Source organism: Mytilus californianus, unplaced genomic scaffold (assembly GCF_021869535.1).
Source record: "Mytilus californianus isolate M0D057914Y unplaced genomic scaffold, xbMytCali1.0.p SCAF_6, whole genome shotgun sequence".
NCBI classification, from domain to species: Eukaryota; Metazoa; Mollusca; class Bivalvia; order Mytilida; family Mytilidae; genus Mytilus; species Mytilus californianus.
This window is the reverse complement of record NW_026262712.1, coordinates 55,582,455-55,602,403: the sequence shown is the minus strand read 5'-3', so window position 1 is coordinate 55,602,403 and position 19,949 is coordinate 55,582,455. Positions and strand designations below refer to the sequence as shown.

At 31.0% G+C, this 19,949-nt stretch overlaps 2 long non-coding RNA genes across 2 annotated transcripts in view; both read left to right on the top strand.

Annotated features, from left to right (window-relative positions):
- The window catches only part of LOC127705726 (uncharacterized), a 57,769-nt gene extending 52,180 nt beyond the window's left edge, over positions 1-5,589 (top strand). Inside the window, exons 4-5 of the long non-coding RNA XR_007983956.1 lie at positions 1,544-2,220; positions 5,008-5,589. This is a non-coding gene — a long non-coding RNA (uncharacterized LOC127705726). The remainder of the gene's footprint in view (positions 1-1,543; positions 2,221-5,007) is intronic.
- A 2,301-nt stretch (positions 5,590-7,890) lies between these two features.
- Positions 7,891-14,939, top strand: LOC127705728 (uncharacterized). The gene is made up of 4 exons (XR_007983958.1): positions 7,891-8,819; positions 9,669-9,819; positions 12,490-12,586; positions 14,873-14,939. It is a non-coding gene; the product is annotated as an uncharacterized LOC127705728 (long non-coding RNA).
- Positions 14,940-19,949: the final 5,010 nt, after the last annotated feature.

Below are 19,949 nucleotides of genomic sequence, written 5' to 3'. Positions count from 1 at the left end.
ACTTTAAATGAAATACATGTTTTAATTAACAATGTCGTATTATCATACTTATTAATATGTTGATACGTAAAATACTTAATGTCAACCGAAATAAAACGCTAAGCTCCGCTTGAAAACCTAGCTGCATCAGTGTTTCGGATGCTGATATACAACGTTTGCGTCTTATCTTTCAGTTCGTACAATCAGATCGTATGTATAATGCTAAATGGTAATTTCAGAATGAGTTCCTTTAATTGATTAGTAAGTTAATCTAGTGGCCAATGTAACAAAGATTGTATTCATAATGTCAAAATATAAATATTTTCCTGTTCAGATTTTCATTTGATTTATTTTTCAATTCAAATCAACATGCTTCGTATGTGGAGCTGGAGGGCCGAACGTTCGTTTTATCCTTATCGGCACCGCTTTTAGATCACCGGGGCCCGAAGGGCCCCATGTGAGCTTATGTCATCACTTGGCGTCCGTCGTCGTCGTCTGTCGTCGTAAACTATTTAAAAATCTTCTCCTCTGAAACTACCAGGTCAATTACCTTCAAACTTTAACTAAATGTTCCTTAGTATATCTTGTTTATTAATTATATCCGAAGTTTGTAATCATCGACAAACATGGCCGCCATGGCTAAAAATAGAACATAAGGGTGTAATGCAGTTTTTGGCTTATATCTCAAAAACTAAATCTTTTAGAGCAAATGTTACAGGAGCAAAATTGTTTAATTGGTCAAGATCTATCGGCCCTGAAATTATCAGACGAATCGAACAACCCATTGTTGGGTTGCTGCCACCGAATTTGTAGTTTTAACAAAATTTTGCAGTTTTTTGTTATTATTTTGAATATGATTATACATATATATAAACTGTAAGCAGCAATAATGTTCAGCAAAGTTAGATCTACAAAAAAGTCAATTGACCCCTTAAGGAGTTATTGCCCTTTAAAGACAATTTTACACAATTTGTTCATCAAGTTTGCTAACATTTAAAAATCTTCTCCTCTGAAATACAGGTGAGCGATTCAGGCTCTTGAGAGCCTTTTGTTTGCATAGCTGTTAGCTCGAAAACTTTTGGTTTAACTTTTAAATCTTTATAATCAGAAAAAAAACATCCTATAAGAAATTATTTTGTGTTTTGTTAAGGCCGTATGATTGTATAGTCTAAGAACTCTGATATTGTGTTGCATTATATAGTGGGTATATAACGCTATCTGCACGTAGAAGATCCCTGCTATGCAACAAATCTATGTGCAGCCTTTAGCTTGGATGACATATTGCAAATACACATATATTACATAACATGATTGTTGTCTAGATGCAGTCTTAAATTGTCCCCTTTTAACACTGTTGTTTATTCTTGCAAAACCTACCTAAGTAATAATTATCACATGATTCATTTTTCAGTATGTATATAGTAGTAACCATTAAACGATCAGCAGCAACCACTAAATATCCAATATATCAATCAAATTCCCTACATTTGTTATTCCATTTTGAATTTTTACAAAACTTAACATCTTTGTTCAAGAAAGATACAAATACTTCCTGTTTTTTCAGGTATTATCATGGTTTGGGATATCGTTTATAATTACGTACCGAAGTTTTTTTTATCAAATCAACTGTAATGATAAGCGAAGAAGAAGAAGAGTTAACTGAAGATAGTATTGAACAGAATGAAGCTATATCTGAGTTGATTAGAAGAAACATTGAAATGTTAACTAAATCGATAAAAGAGGACACGAATAATTTGACAACGTGGATTTTAGGAGAGGACCAAACAACACACAAATGGAAGAAAGGAGAAACCGAATCGTTTCCTGAATCTATAAAGTTTCTAATGATATCATTAAACATAAATCCATCTCTGGTAACTTACCGTATCATAGTTTTACAAAACCGAACGGTAGATATAGAAACATTAAAAAATGGGTTAAGGTATACGAAAACATGTTAACAGTGTGTAGCGAAGATGACAAGAGAACATTAACTGAATGGATAAGTGAAAATCAGCAAACGATAACGGAATCGATCATAAAAGACACAACAAATTTTACCGACATGATAAAAGGACTCAACGACACGCTAGACGAAAAGACTAAACATGATATTAAACTTTTAACTGAAACGAAAGGGCTATCACCCAGTAACACATACAGAAATTATGATATCGTTTTATCAAAAACGAGTAATGAGAAATCGATAAATAAATTGATACAACATGACACGGGAGCGAGGTACATGTTTTTTTCCAGCATTATGTATTAAATCAAAGAATGTATATGTAAGACTCAGATCGACGACCGATCTCTTATCGACGTTCGTTTCTCAAATCGACGTCCAAATCTGACTTCATAATGAAATAAGATTATGAATTGACCGCAATTCTTTGTCCCTTTAATCGACATTTTTTTGTTTTTCCCAAATCAACGCCAATATTTGGTTTCTTTTATCGATGTCCTTTATATCAAAATTACGTCACAATTTTATTTGATGAAAACATCTGTCATATTTCTTATTTGAAATAGTCATTTTCCGAAAACTCATGTTCAGTTTTAACAAGTGGCAAAGGTTATATGATTTAAAATCTTATAGAGTCCTTATAATAATTATTTTAGTCAATCGACTCTACTTCCTAAAAATACCAAAATGATTAATATCGTTAATTATAATCTAAAGTATTATCCAGGTTTTTAAAGGAAATATAAAAAAATATTGTACACAGAGGCTGTCTTGAGCAGGCCCCGAAACCCTATTGTATACTAGTTCAAGAAAATGGAAGCCACTTCACACTTAAAAACACAGAGATGAACCAAAAGTAAAAAAAAAAAATACAAGATTAACAAAGGCTATATATTGCTGACTTCGAACAATATGCATTGTGCTTAAATCATAGGCGTGTTTGTAAGTCATGACAGAAAATATGCACAATGAAAATACTCCGTTTCACAATAATATAATTAACCTGTGTGACTGTTATAACAGAAACTAGAACCTCTCTTCTGTCATCCAGCATCAAATCTTCCTTCTAATTCACTGGACTCTGAACATTCCAGCTCTGTGCTTTTTTTACATGATGCTTCTGCTGGTTCAAACCTAACAGGGGCTAGTTCCTTCTGTTTTTTACGTAATGTAGATGCATATACTGGAGGAATATTGCATCCTGTCAGGAAGTTGTTCGCGTGGCTGGGTCCGAAAACTGCATTAATCATGGCTGAAAATTAAAAATTTAAATACTGTACATTTAGCAAAGTGAAATCACAAATGCATTGTTTATCAATTTTCAATCTAATCTAACGCTGTACAGTAATATGGATGTAAATATTATTTTATGAAACATTTTACTCGTGTACATCTAGGAAGAATTCATTTTGTACACTAAAACATATACATTTTGTACATAAAAATTTTCCCCCTCCAACAAGAAAATACAAAATGTTAAAAATCCCATTGTTTGACCTTCAGGTCTTGGGTCAATAGTCAGTATTGTGTGTTATAACAAATACATGTAGCATAATAGATCAATATTGTGACATACCAAATATCAACAGGAATGCTACACATAGCCTTATGTACACACCATTCTAACCCCCATATCTCCTACAAAATTTGTTGAAACTAAATGGTTCTATAGTAGGCATATCCACATTTTGTACATGTATGGCTATGGTAATAAAAATTATACCTTCTGAGTGTACATATGTCACATTATTCCGTGGATCACACATATCACATCAAACGCTACAGTGTTCCGTGTAACATAAGAAGACCTTGGTAGCCCGGGATATGTCCTAATCAGTTTGTTCTTTGTAATATATGCATTCATCATCCATGTTAATAATGCGCTCGGGGAAAAGTAAAACAAAACAAAACAAACAAACAAACAAACTTTAAGGAAAATTCATATTGGAAAATAAAGTGAACAGTAATATACCGCTGTTCGAAATTCGGAACCAGACAAAATAAGTCTTAGATAATTGAAAAGCAATGCCTGAAAGTTGGATTTTGAAGCTTTAGCCTTGATTTTTATTTAAATTTTAAACAACCCTGTTTTAAATCAAATAATGCATTAATGCTAAATATTTATGAAAATCTATCATGACAGTTTTGTTTTTTTCACAGAAATCCGGCTTGAACGGTTGAAATAACAAAAGTTAAATTTCTTTTGAATAATGAGTTTGATGATTTCTTTTCTCCATTTAAAATCAAGAATCATTTAATTTGCTTTTCAATTGTATATTGAAAATTGAATACTAGGAAATGGGTAATTCGGATTTTTACTGATATATGTCCTTTTCAATATTTGAAAACTAAATTCAATTTGTTATATATTTTAAACAGGTACATGTACCTGAATTAAATTCACAATAAAACATAACTTGTTCATACTTCTTTTGCTATAACACAAATTCCAAAACAAACAAGCCGTTCATATATTTTTTTTAAAAATCAATGTATGTGCATGTTAGCGATTATACACGTTTTTCACAGTATGTTAGGCATTTAAATCAATACTATTAATTTCCAAATTTGTTGCAGGATCGGATGATTTAAAGTTTGATATTTGGTTGCGACGCTAGTTCTGTTTAAAGTCGTATACTGAAGAAATAGCTTTGTATGTGTGTATGCTGTAGTGCTTGTTACATACCGACGTATATATCACATTCATTGTTATTGACCTACCTGCCTATCGAAAACCATCCGCTGTTTGGCGTATATTTATTTAAAGGGATGCACAGAAACAAATTAGGAAACGGTTACATCCAATCTAAAACAATCATTATAGCGTGACACATCACTGCATTTAAAAAAAAACTTGCGTTTACAATTCTTTAGGTAAGAACATATAGGAAAGTGATTGTCTGCCTTAACCATGAAGTCGTTGTCGTTTGGAAAGCAGCCAAACGTGCCTTCATATCGTCCTCTAACATTTTATGTCATACCAATTTCTTTTCTTTTAATTTTAATTGTCACATGATGAGAATTAACCAACAAGCAATAACTAAATTGTTTCTGTTCTACAGGGCACTGTTTGAACCAGGACGTCCATCTGCCTTAGATATTACTTCAACAAAAGTTGAATTAAAATGGGAAGAACCAAGTATAGGAACTGATTTTATACATTTTTATCAGATAATCTGTGAGGAACAAAGAACAAGTGTGACATATTTCTTTGAAACTCCTTGAAATTCTTGCACGTTTGTCGTAGAAGGCCTCAAGCCCAAGACTGAGTATGAATTTATAATTCAAGCAATCAAGAACAGGGGAAATAAAGGAGCCATCAGTCAAACGTTTACAGTATCAACTTCGGAAATTACCTTTGATCAAACTGCCGAGTTATTATATGTTTTGTTTTACATTACAGTCTTAATATGGTTCATGTACTTATTCTGTTATACTGTGACAACAACATAAATGATTTGTGCCACTATTTATACTTCTTTCATTATTCGCGAGAACATTACAGATGGAAAAATAATAAACTATTGTATTTTACGACAAGTATCGAATGCGTTAATGGTGTTTGTAATTTGTCAGCTGTAACAAAAAATGATCTGTTAATGAAACTTTAATGAAATAAACAGAATAAGAATGTTTTTGTTTAACTACGTATTTGTCCATTTAATCACTTTTGAAAAATTAAGAAATAACACATGAAATTTTAAATGTAATTTTGTTCATTTTGTTACATTCAATCACTCAGTTGTCTTACTTCATTCAGTTGAAATTATGCCTCATCTCGCAGTCATTTGATTTTATAATGTATGCATTGAATGAATCCCAAATATATACAATGGATTTTACTTAAAACTCATAGAAGTGGTTTGATCAAACCTTGATTTAACGTGTTTAGTTTATTTTGTCTTTTATTCCTTTACTACTGAGTATTTCGGAAACTTAAAAGAATGTGCATACGTTTTATTATATTAGGCGTACACAAAAAATGAATATTGATACGTTTTTTTTAAAAACTTTTTATACAGTTAAAGATGGCTTCAGAAATATTGTGCTTATATAATTTCAAAAAGCAATGCCAATCTGATGTGGATGCAGCATTGTAACAAGATTTTCTGTAAAATATCTCAATGAACATGCAATCAATGATATTGTTAAAATATAGAAGTTCTGCTTCATATGTTGATCTTCTTTTTTGATAATTAATCAGCTGGACAACTTCAAAAATGATAGTTTCCACTTTTTAATTGTTATGTCTTATCAGTAACATATCATTAGTAATATCTGTCCCATTGTTTGACGTTTACATACTTCAGTTGAAACGTTACGGACATGCATCTTCACACTATACGGGTGTTATCAGTAGGGGTGTGTTTCTTACATAAAAACTCGTTCAATAGAGATATGAGGAATACACTTACTTTAACATGTATAAGTATTGAGTTATGAAAATATGAATCAAGCTCATAGATTTATTAATTGGTTTAATTGTTCTTTTCATTTTATTGAATGTTCCCATGTTCGACTTTTTTTTTAAATGTTCAACTTGGTTTTTATCATATAACTAAGATGAATAAAATGAGATTATTGTCTGACATCAAATCAATTGAAAAAGTGTATTACATCATTGTAAGTTATCTGATATTGGCTACTATCAACTGTAACCCATTCATTGAATATATATATATGTAACGCAGTAGTGTACATGTCCATTTAAGAAATAATAATTAGCAAACATTGTTTCAAATGCCTGTTCTCGGGTAAATCGAATTCAACATATTATGTGTGTTTTTTAATGAGACAGCTATCCATAAAGAACTATTATATTACATAGATCAGCTATTTATCATTCATTTTGTGTTAAATCATAAAATGTATAAAAAGAAGTCACAGGTCGATTTTCGTTCTATTTGAGAAGTATTTGCGGAAACTGTTTACCCTTGACGCAGAAAATTCTTAAAAGTCAATAGTTTTGGACAATGTCTGATGTTTTTAAACGATTGGAAAACAGCTGTCATATTCCTGACTTGGTACATACATTTCCTTATGTAGAAAATAGTGGATTAAACCTGTTCTTATAACTAGCTACACATCTCACTTGTATTACTAAACTTCCAATATAACAACAATGCGTGAACAAAAACAAACAGATATAAAAGGTAACAATATCAAAAATAGGGGTACAACAGTCAACATGGTTTTATAATCTTAATCACCATAAAAACAAACAAATACTTCAACAAAGAAAAACAAAAAGGCATATATATAGTGCACTGAGACTATGTTTATTTTGTATGAGCAGTGAACCAAAATGTGAATTACATAGAACAGCTAAAATAGTGGAAGTTCGGATTCACGTAAGGGTTTTTACTCGGTAGATTAACTGTATATCACCATCATCGATTGTAAAATATTAGTTCCCAATTCAATAGGTCCAGTTCTTTGCTTAAATCTGCAAACTTTGAAACAGATTGTCAATTAATGGGTAAGAGTGTTTATTTGAATAAAAGAAAATTAGTGATTTATTGCATAATTCGGACTGATATAAAGTTTCAAATGTTTTTGTTTGTTCGAATCAAATTGTCAACTAAGCCATTAAAAGGGCAATAACTCAAAGAATAAAATTTTGGTAATGGAATGATAAAGAAATCTTCAACGTTTAATTGTAGCAAGAAAACAAGGTCGGTGACACCATTTTTTATTTTTATTTTCTGAAAGAATAATCTAAAACCTATCTTCGTATATTTTATTTCAAAATTCTAACTCATAGATTTCTTTTTATTCACAAAAAAATATATTTTCCATTAACAATCTATGCAAATTCGGGCAATTTAGCAGGACTGTTACACAGGAAAAATTGCAACATATGTTTTTCATATGTATGAAAAACATATGTTTACAAACATATGTTTACATATGTTTTGAAACATATGAAAACATATGGAAGCAAACATATGTTTTCATATGTTTTAAAAAATATGTTTACATATGTTTGTAAACATATGAAAAACATATGATTTTCATATGTTTTCATATGTTTTAAAGGACATTTAAAAAAAAATGTTTTGAGAAAATGTCAAAATTTGTCATTTAATTATCACATACGTTTTTTTCATTCATTATCTATATAGTGTATTTCTCAAACAGGAAAGTGCACTTTCTACTCTTCCCACTAAATCCCACATCATCATGATGATATAAGCATGTCAGCCCTCAGGCTATGTGACCCCCACAGCAGAGCTATCTAATTCTGAATGGAACATAATGTAAAATAAATGAATGAGTTATAAATATCAAATAATAATATGAATAAATATTCTTTATTTAGTTTGTTCTTTATTCTCAATTCTTTTTTTTTTATCAATAATCCCATTATTCTCTATGATTCTTTATTCCATATTTCTGCTTTTTTTAGTATCTGTTCTTTATTTTTTTTTTCCTTTATTTTGCACTTTTTGTCATTATTTTCTATATTCTTAAACCCCAATCTTGATTCCAGACCATCATATATATATATATATATACGTAAATGTACGAAAGCTTGCATGGTGCGTCGAATACGGAAACCCGGAAATCTTTTCACCGTTACCATTTTTTATTTTATGACGCAAAATCCATGGACGCTCACGCGATCGCTGTTGTCATTTAAAAAGTTTGAATGGACAGAGATAAGATGATACAAAGAACTTTGGTTTTTCAAAATTGTGAATCAAAATTTATTATAAGCAGATAAATTGAAATGGGTGACTTGTCGATTAACTGGAAGAAACCGGGGAACGAAACATAGAAAATTTATAGAAAGTCAACGCAACGCAACGAAACAGCGAAAGTGATTTTGTTTTGATGGATAGTTTTACGTACCCTAAAAGCACAACGAAAGGTAAATATTATTATGCACATTTTGTTTAATTATTGGATAAAAGCAGGAAGATGTGTGTGCTTTATTTTTCACGAAAAACTATTTAACTAGATATATGTAAACCTGATATTTGTATTTGTTTATCAGTTGTTTTAAAAACATGGGGCATGACACTGTGCAGATGACTTTATAATCTCTTTAGCAATTAGTAGCTATTTTACAATTAATAGATAAGGGTGCCCCTGGGGATCAATTACTCCCCCTTTTCATTTAACTTAGATTTAAAAAACGTATATACCTTTTCATACATTGCGTAGGTAATAATGTACATGTAACCTTTTCCAAATTTTAATTATGAGTGATTCCAGGACATGCTGGAGCGGACAAGAATCACATTCTAGCATTACCGAGAAAATCATCACATTTGATTAAAGCTCTTAAGGCAAATCAATACTTGCAACTAAGAAAATTACAGGGCTTTACATATGACAAGTACAATAAGCCTTAATTATCCTGAGTCTGAGACTACTTTTACTGAGTACTAGTGTGAAAAGGCTTAACTCATCTGACATCAGATCTGTATACGTACAAAGCAGATTTAACCACTTTGATTCATCACTTCATACAACGGTCATATGGATTTAATAAACAATTAACATAAGATGGATTAGAACATTCAAATAGTTTAATACTTTTTATATAGTTAATTTTTTTTCAGGGCAAGTCTAGATCTGTTTTCTTGTTTTAAAAGATCAAAATAAGCCAATTTTGTCATATAAAAATATTTAAGGCAATAAATTTGGCAGATATATTAATATTGTAACTTCATTTTATTATACATTTGTACATGTCATACATTATTTCTTTTAGCATTTTCAATGAAAGTAGTAGAAGAATCTAAGCAACAGAACATAATTCATTTGAGGCATTGGTTTCTAGATTATATAATGGATTCATAGATTGTCATATTGATTTATGTGCATATAAGGAGCAGCAGGCAATAATTATTTTGTGATGAGAGGTATGTAATGAAAAGGATAACTGTTTAAATATTTTGTTTATTCATGTAATATGTATGTATACCAAAGGTTTATTATATATACCAGTAATGTCTTGGATAAATTATTTATACAGGAATTACTTCACTTTGAAATGTAAATTCTATGGAAGATAACCAGTAAAGCACTGCTATGGTTACATTTTTTTGTCAGATATTTTTGTAATTCATACCATGCATGTAGGTCTATATCAGCATAGGCTTTTATGAGTTAGAAAATAAGTGCTGATCAAATATGTTTATAGGAGTTATGCCTCTTGGAAATAGATATTGTAAGAAAAATTGCATTGCAAGCAATCCCACACATCCTCATTTCTTTTAGATTATTTATAATTTATGAAAAAGGTTAAAAAGAACATACATATTTTTTGCTTTTTGATAGCAGATTTTATACATGTATATCCATCAATTGGCGAGGTACATTGAAAAGCTGTTCTTTTATTAAATACATGAAGTATGGACAAAAAATGATGGATGGTAACACAAATGACAACATATTATGTTCATGAGTTAATATTTCCTTGTCGGAAAATAGTATACGCGAAGTACATTGTACTAACATTGAACTATGGTAACGTTGTAGTGAATGACGTTATTGTATAGATTTCATAGCTACAACGACGATTAAACGAACATTGCAATCATAAGTTTTTATTGAGATTCCACAACATGCCTATAAATGGTGTATTTAAACAATTTTGCCTATTTAACAGTAAATCAAGATTTACTAAACATCAAGAGTTAAGGCCTTAATGTTGTTTTTTATACGACTGCAAAAAAATTTGCAGTCGTATATTGGTTTCACGTCGTCGTTGTTGTCCGCGTCGTCCGAAGACACTTAGTTTCCGGACAATAACTTGAGTTTCAGTGAATGGATCTCTATGAAATTTAAACACAAGGTTTGAAACCACAAAAGGAAGGTTGAAATTGATTTTGGGGGTTATGGTCCCAACAGTTTAGGAATTAAGGGCCTAAAAAGGGGTCAAAATAAGCATTTTACCAGTTTCCAGATAATATAACTTGTGTGTAAGTGTATGGATCTTTCTGAAATTGTACCACAAGGTTCCATACCAAAAAAGGAAGGTTGGAATTGAATTTGGGGGTTATGACCCTAACTGTTTAGGAATTAGGGGCCAATAACAATACTTTTCTAATACTTTGTATAAATTGCTTATTTCTTGACCAATTTCAATGGGGTTTTATTCTTGAATTCTTGGTTTTTTTTAATATGCTGAATCTAACCATGTATTCAGTTTTTGGATTTTGGGCCCCGTTTTTAAATTGGTCCACATTGAGGTCCATAGGGTCCAAAATTAAACTTTGTTTGATTTCATCAAAAATTGAATTATTGGGGTTCTTTGATATGCCGAATCTAACCGTGTATTTAGATTTTTAAATTTTGGTTCTGTTTTCAAATTGGTCTACATTAAGGTCCAAAGGGTCCAAAATTAAACTTAGTTTGATTTTAACAAAAATTGAATTCTTGGGGTTCTTTGCATTGATATGCTGAATCTTAACATGTATATAGATTTTTGATTTTGGGTCCAGTTTTCAAGTTGGTCCAAAATTAAACTTTGTTTGATTTCGACAAAAATTGAATATGAGGGATTCTTTGATATGCTGAATCTAACAGTGTTTTAAGTTTTTTGATTTTGTGTCCCGTTTTTAAATTGGTCCTCATTGAGGTCCAAAGGGTCCAAAATTAAACTTTGTTTGATTTCATCAAAAATTGAATTATTGGGGTTCTTTGATATGCCAAATCTAACCGTGTATTTAGATTTTTAATTTTTGGTCCTGTTTTCAAATTGGTCTACATTAAGGTCCAAAGGGTCCAATATAAAACTTAGTTTGATTTTAACAAAATTGAATTCTTGGGGTTCTTTGATATGCTGAATCTAAACATGTATATAGACTTTTGATTATGGGCCCAGTTTTCGAGTTGGTCCAAATCGGGTGCAAAATTTAACTTTGTTTGAGTTTAACAAAAATTGAATATATGGGGTTCCTTGATATGCTGAATCTAACCATGTATTTAGATTTTTGATTTTGGGCTCCGTTATCAAATTGGTCCACATTGAGTTCAAAAGGGTCCATAATTACATTTTGTTTGATTTCATCAAAAAATTGAATTCTTGGGGTTCTTTTATATGCTGAATCTAACCATGTATTTAGATTTAGGATATTGGACCATAACAGGTAAATGTCTAATTTAACATTTTTAAGTTCTTAGACCACATTCATTCTGTGTCAGAAACCTATTCCATGTATGCTGTGTCAAATATTTAATCTCAAACCAAATTCAGAGCTGTATCAAGCTTGAATATTGTGTCAATACTTGCACCATCTGTTGGTCGTATCAAGCTGCGCCCTGGGGAGCATTTTATTTTAAACTGTAGACAGCAGAATAGATCATTTTATATTAGAAAAAGTTCATACTATACTGAGACGGGCTTAGGCTATACATATATTATTAATATTAATTACACTTTTGATCTTTTTGTTGTTTGTTGCATATTGTTTCCATTCACTCAAAAGTAAAAATATAAATTAGTGAGCAACAGTTCATACTACGTCTACAAAAATGATCTTGTTTTTGTCTGGACTTCTGGATTAAATTAAGATTTACAATTTTAGCTTGTTACCACGGTTACCAAATGAAAGGAAAGTACAGTATTAAAATCACTGGTGTACATGTAGGTGCGGATGTCAGGCAAAAAGAACTGGTATCAAAGTAAGTTCATCTGTAGAATTGCAGTTAATTTAAATAATTTAATGTTATCTAAAACTTTTTCAAGTGTAATTGTACATGTTACAGCATGTATATCATGTATACTGTTGTTTATTTATGTCTTTCTGATGTCAAGTATGCATCAATTTGGTGGCCTTCGGCTGTTGTCTGCTCTATGGTCGGGTTGTTGTTTCTTTGACACATTCCCCATTTCCATTCTCAATTTTATCAAGGAATCCTTCTTCTGCTCCACACACACACACGCATGAGATGTCAGAAGTTAAAATAAAGCATTTGCTTATATTACAATGTATTATGAATTGTATATTTAAAAGTTGTTCTCGTCTTGAATATACATAAAATATTTGCCACTGAACATTAAAATAAGCTAGAAAAATCAGTCAATTATTGTTTTTGCATTATAGGAAAGAGTTTTCAAACATATAACAATTGAATAATTTCCTTTTAAGATTTTTTATGAACCAGCATATAGATATAACATGTATAAGGAGATGAGGTACATGTATGATTTTCAATGTGACAACTATCAATTAAAAAACCAAAGGACGAAGATGTAAACATTTGCTGGTCACTGTACAGCCATAAACAATGATCATTATCCATACCATAAAGTAACCAATTATGGCTATAACTTGTATAAGGATGAAAAAATGTGAACCAATGAAAAAAATAAAACTACACACAGTATGGCAGACAGCACCCAACATAAGAAACAAATGTCAAAATCAGCCAGAAAGGGCTGGACTCATCAACAAGCACTTAAAAAGAAATAACAAAATAATAAAAGATGCAAAAATTATGTTTTTTTTTCCAAAAATAAAATATCTATCAATTCACCTTCAACAAATTTAATCAATTAATGTAAAAACAAAACATTTGTCATTTCAAACAGTCTAAGAAAGCATGACTTTGTGTAATGCCAAAATATTGAACACACAAGAATATGTAGGACCATAACAGCATATAAGTATTAATAATTGCATAGAATTTCTATTTCTGAAATACAAGTTCTGCTTTTTGTCAAGCTTGCAAATTTATTTCGTGAAAGCGAGACAGTGATCCTAGATTCTGCCAGGGGCGGCGTCGCTGTTCTAAAGTTTAGGTTCAGTCTGTGGTTAAAGTTTTTTTGTAATGTTAATTTCTCTCTTATTAATATTATTTATAGTAATCATGGTAATAGGATATTTCTATTTACTTAGTATGTGGGTACCTTGCAAGGTCCTATAGCTAGTGTCTGTCTACTCTGTCAGAAAGTTTTCGTGGTCAAGTCAATACCTCAGGTATTTTAAGCAATAAGTTATACTTACTATATTTGGTGTATGGAATTATTGTAAGGTGTAAATGTCCAACTGGCAGTTGTAATATGATGGCCAATTGATTTTTTTCAAAAGAGTTATGCCTCTTGGAAATATTAAATTTATGGAAAATGGCCTCGTAAATGCTCTCAATTTATTTTATTAAACTTATAGTATACTATTATAGAAATGCCCTTGAAGGTCAGTTTGAAATATTTAGTATACAAGAAAAAGAACCTTTTTTTTCCCCCAAGCACATTTTTTATTTATAAATATTTTGTTGTTTTTTTTTAATCATGTTAATATTGCCCCTTGATAGATAAACTATAGGCTCTCAAGAGCCTGTGTCGCTCACCTCACTCTACTTGGGTTTTTGAAATCATATAAAAAAAGATAAAAATCATAACAGATACTTATAATAATGTTTGAGGCCAAATTTGGTTTAATATTGCTATGTTTGCTTTCATTCCATTCAGTGGTTCTCTAAAAGAAGACATTTGTATGTATTTCCCGTAGGGTCCTTTGTTAAACTAAGCCCCCGCTGGTGGCCATCTTGGATGATGGATCGGCTACAAAGTAACAACACTAGGTCAGCACCTAATAAGGAACATTCATGCTATGTTTGGTTTCATTCCATTCAGTGGTTCTCTAAAAGAAGACATTTGTATGTATTTCCCATAGGGTCCTATGTTAAACTAAGTCCCCCGCTGGCGGCCATCTTGGATGATGGATCGGCAACAAAGTAACAACACTTGGTCAGCACCTCACAAGGAACAGTCATGCCATATTTTGTTCCAATCCATTCAGTGGTTCTCTAGAAGAAGTTAAAAATGTTAAAAGTTAACGACGAATCCCGACGACGACAACAGGTGCCAAGTGATGAGAATAGCTCACTTGGCCCTTCGGGCCAGGTGAGCTAAAAATGTGCAACTAGGTGGACATTGAAACTCTGTTCTTTTATTTCTACTTGCAGGAACTGAAAAGTAAAGAAACAGAACCAAAGAACATTAATTTTTAATTAATACAATATTGAGCTCAAAGTCAATCTAGTTGTCTTTCTTAATCATACAGGATATTTCCAAAAAGCAGCTGCATACACATGCACCAGTATTAGCCAGCAGTGTAGACAATTACATATCAGTGTATGGTGATATAGCAATAGAAATATATCATACATCATTGGAAAATATAGTATAGACAATAGAAATGGAGTACACATGTATGTCAAAGAGACACACATATGAAAATATAATATAGACAATAGAAATGGAGTATGTCAAAGAGACAAACATATGAAAATATAATATAGACGATAGAAATGGGGTATGTCAAAGAGACACACATATGAAAATAGAATATAGACAATAGAAATATGGTACAATGTATGTCAAAGAGACAAAAATATGAAATAGACGAGACAACAACTTAATAAAAAAAGTTCTACTTGATATAAAAATTATGGAGCACTTATTGTTTTTTATTTGTTTGAGCTTTTGATTTTGCCATGTATTTTCTGTGGAATTTGGTATTTTGGGTTTTTTACTTTTAAAGCAACAACTCATCACAATGAAGTATTTACACTCAAAATGAGTTCCTGACAGAAAAAAAAGATGACAAATTAAAGAAAAACATATTAAAAAACATCAAAACATTACCCTTAAAAACCTATCGCAAAAAAAAATACATATATATAAAAACCATGTTAAGAATCTATGAGAAAATAAATGCATTTGAACAATTAAAAACATATAAAAAATAAATATATTTAAGACCAAGATAAAATCATATGAAAACATATGGTTGGGCCAAACATATGAAAACATATGTTTAGGACAAACATATGAAAACATATGTTTAGGCCAGGTATGAAAACATATGAAAAACATATGTTTGTAAAAAACATATGAAAAACATATGTTTTTCATATGTTTACATGTATGTTTTTCATATGATTTTAAAAACATATGTTTTTGATATGTTTTCCATATGTTTTTCATATGTTCGAAAACATATGTTTTCATGTCGGGCCTAAACATATGTTTACATATGTTTTCAAACATATGAAAAACATATGTTAAACATATGAAAACGTATGTTGCAATTTTTCCTATGTAGCTTGAAAAGCAGCACGGTGAAAAGTAAAATAACAAAAAAAAACGACCTCCGAGGAAAATTTGTATCACATTTTTGAAAAAAGCATGGACAAATCTACATACTGGAAGAGTATAAGAAAATTCTATCTGGGGAAATATATACCACCTTTAGCACAAACAAAACATTTAATTCAAATAATTGAAAAAAGCATGATCAGCTAGTGCGTGAGTACGAAATTCAATACACTTCTAAGTTGGTTAATGACGTCACTAACTGGTATGTTTAAAAGAAAATTATAGATCATAGAAAAATACATTTAACACATCGTTTTATTTGTTTCGTTTAACTACTCATTTTATTTGTAGTTTAGATACACATATCATCTAGAATACGGTTTTTGATATTTCATGTATATTCCTAATAAAACAAATTCAATAAATTCAACATATAAAGATAGATGACTGCATCACAATTATTTTTAACAACAAAAATCATTGATTTGCGTATGTTGTCGTCCAATACAAAATGAATTTAGGTAAATGTTGGTACGTTTGTTACATATTCTTGCGAATGAATATTATTCTTAAAAACATTTTTCGATCAAATGTATTTTAACTGCTGGTTCCTTGCAAAGTTTTTTTATCGTAATGTTGTCTGTCCTTTGACATATTATATTTGATTTTCTTATTATGATTTTTATTAGGAAAGGAACAAAGAGTTTTTATTATATTTTTTATCTGATTGAATATATATATATGCGTACAAGATAACTTGATATTTCTAACACATATTCTAAGATGTAATGATCCTTTTAAACACCTTATGTTTTTTATAAACAAATCAATGTGTCGTTTAAGAAATATACACTTCAAAACAACATTCAATTTAAAAGTCCAATTCGACAGAAGTATACTATTCAATCTATTCATATTTAAATAGGTACTCATTTTACCCCATCAGACACCTGAAGAATATGAATAAGCGATTTCCAGGAGAAAAAGAAAGGTATATTTCAGCAATTGTTGTTGTTATTTGGGTCGTTTTAACATTAAGTCACCCAAAACAGGAATCTTATAGAGAAGATCTGACCGTTGTTATTTCATGTCTGTTTTAAAAGGAAGTCTATTTATAGAATATAAATTAGTTAAAATTTTAAAGACAAGACAATTCGCAGAACTGAATATGTTCTTTGTTAACGTTTTAGGTTGCATGCACAAATCAAAACATATAGACATGATAGATATGTATGCTTAGAAAAACAATCATTTTCTTAAAACCATGGAATGGGTATAGTGATGTCACGGATGATTAGTATATAAAAGCGTAATAAATAAAAACAGATAATATTTTATGAACCTATTTATAAATACAAAACTTTTTTTTTAAACACAGGTATGTATAATGATAATTGATAGTCAGTTTCAAATGTCAAAATTCCCATATACACACGTAAAAAAATGGAAAGAAGGGGACCTGGTCTACTAGATATAACAAGATGTGGTATGAGTGCCAATGAGACAACTCTCCATCCAAGTCAAAATTTATAAAAGTAAACCATACTAATGCACTTTTGATAAGTTGTTTTGTTTTAGGAGCAGTATGAGACAATTAGTCAGAGGGACTCCATATCTTTAATAGTCTGCCTTGAAAGTCACATGAAATAAAAGATAAAAACCTTACGAGAACTAAATAAGATAAAACAAAAAAGCACTAAAGCTATATACAGGTAAAAAAAGGTAGACGAAAATACAAGAAAGTTCGACATACCTAATCTGCGTATATCGGTGATTTTGCACTATGGAACACATGGCTGCAGGTTTCACAATTCATCCTGCAATCATCCAACTATTGTATCAAAAACAAAAACAATTGATGTTCATTGTCAGAAATAAAAAATGGAATTGTACTCGCTACGAAACCAGAGAAAAGCTCGATGAGCCTCGCTTTTTGTCATGTTATAAATTTCTTCTAAAGGTCTTAAAATACATTTTATATTTTCCAACAATCTACATATATTTATTACAATTGTAAATCAAGTTATCTCCCGTCTACCAGAAAAAAAACCAAAGAATCACATAACTGTATAAAACATTAAATAAGCCGTTTGACGTAAAAAGATATGTTATATTCCTTATCTAATTAAATATAGAAATAAGAAGATGATGTATGATTGCCAATTAGACAACTCTCCACCAAATGACACATATAATTAATAAGTAGAAGTTAAAAGTATAAATATATCGAGTGTATAGACAAGATACAAATTAACAATCCATGTCATATAATGCGGAATATACAAATATACATTAAAAAGTAACCTGGTCTCCATACCGAGTGGGAGCAATCACATTATTAACAGTGCATTGCTGTGTTTTTTATATTAAATTCTTTGGAGGAAGCAGTTTGATTAAAAACAAGTATATGGCTATATTATGGCTAAATAAAGGCAACAGTAGTATATCGGTGTCCAAAAGTCATAAATCGATTGAGTGAAAACAAATCCGGGTTACAAACCAAAACCGAGGGAAACACATCAACTATAAGAGGAAAACAAAGGAGCAACAGGAACACCGATGTGCAACAAAAACAAACGCCAACACAAATCGAAACGGACTATTTGATAACAACTCCCATATTTCTGACTTGGTACAGAACATTTTAAGAAAAAAATGGTGGGTCAAACACGGTTTAATAGCATGTCAAATCTCCCGCTTTATGACGATGTTACAAAATATCGCTAAAACACTACGTGACAGAAATACAGCACAAACACACGCAAACACATCCATAACAGGGAAACGCACAAACAAATAAAATAATAGTCGACACAACATGCAAACCGCAGAACAACAAAGAACATATTCCATTAACGACAAACACCACAGGATATCAAAAACAGTGACGCGTTAACGTAACTATCATGCAATCTCGAAGTTAATTATTTTACAATGTCCAAACAATGCTCATGACAATGACGGTATGGAAAGGCAATTTTATAATTATTTGGACTACAAACGATAAGACATAACAGATCACCCAACCGAATTCATAACAGAAACATCAAAAAACAAATCCATAAATGTCGGACGTACAAAACACGGAGACACGCCGCACAGCAATGCAAATTTACATTCAGTATAACAGTCATATTCGGGAATATGACAATGATAGTATTGAATGGCAATTTTATGATTATTTGGACACCAAACGATGCGACATAACACATTATTCAACCGAAACCATCTCAAAAACATAAAAAAATAAAATACATGAATGATGGATGTACAAAATACCGAGACATGTCGTATAGCAATGTAAATTTACTTTCGGTCGGTATAATAGTCATATTCGGGAAAAGGTCACGTTCGTACAGACGACATAGATGTTAATCACAATTTAAGACGTGATAAAAATGTCATTGGTTAGTTTAGACACAGACACATCGTATAGATCAACCAATTTGTGATGGTGGCCATAAAATTTACGGAGTGTCATTTCTAATTTTTCCTCCTCATAACTCTGATGGAGCAGTTTCTGCGTAAGGAGCACACTCCTGTATATAAAGTCAGTATAGTGTGAACATGCACGAGCATAACGTATCAATTGAGATATGTACACACCATACGACGGAGCAGAGGGTATGTTATTGCAGAGAAATGGGAAATTGATAATTGGGAAGTTGAAATCATCCAGCTCTGCTTATAAGGATCTAATAATGTTCCGTTTAACTTTCTGTTTTAAAGACCTGTTGGTATCAATTAGTTTTTACGTAGTGGTACGCACCTTTAAAATGTGTAGGCAGGAACGTCATTAGTTGCGCAAGCATGATGTCATACGTACCAGTACAGAAATAAGAAAATATTGTGGTCAAATCCTTTGCAGCAAAACATAAATACAGAATCTGTTCCTAAATAATATTAGGGACGACGTAGTACATGTATGATAATAACGCAGCA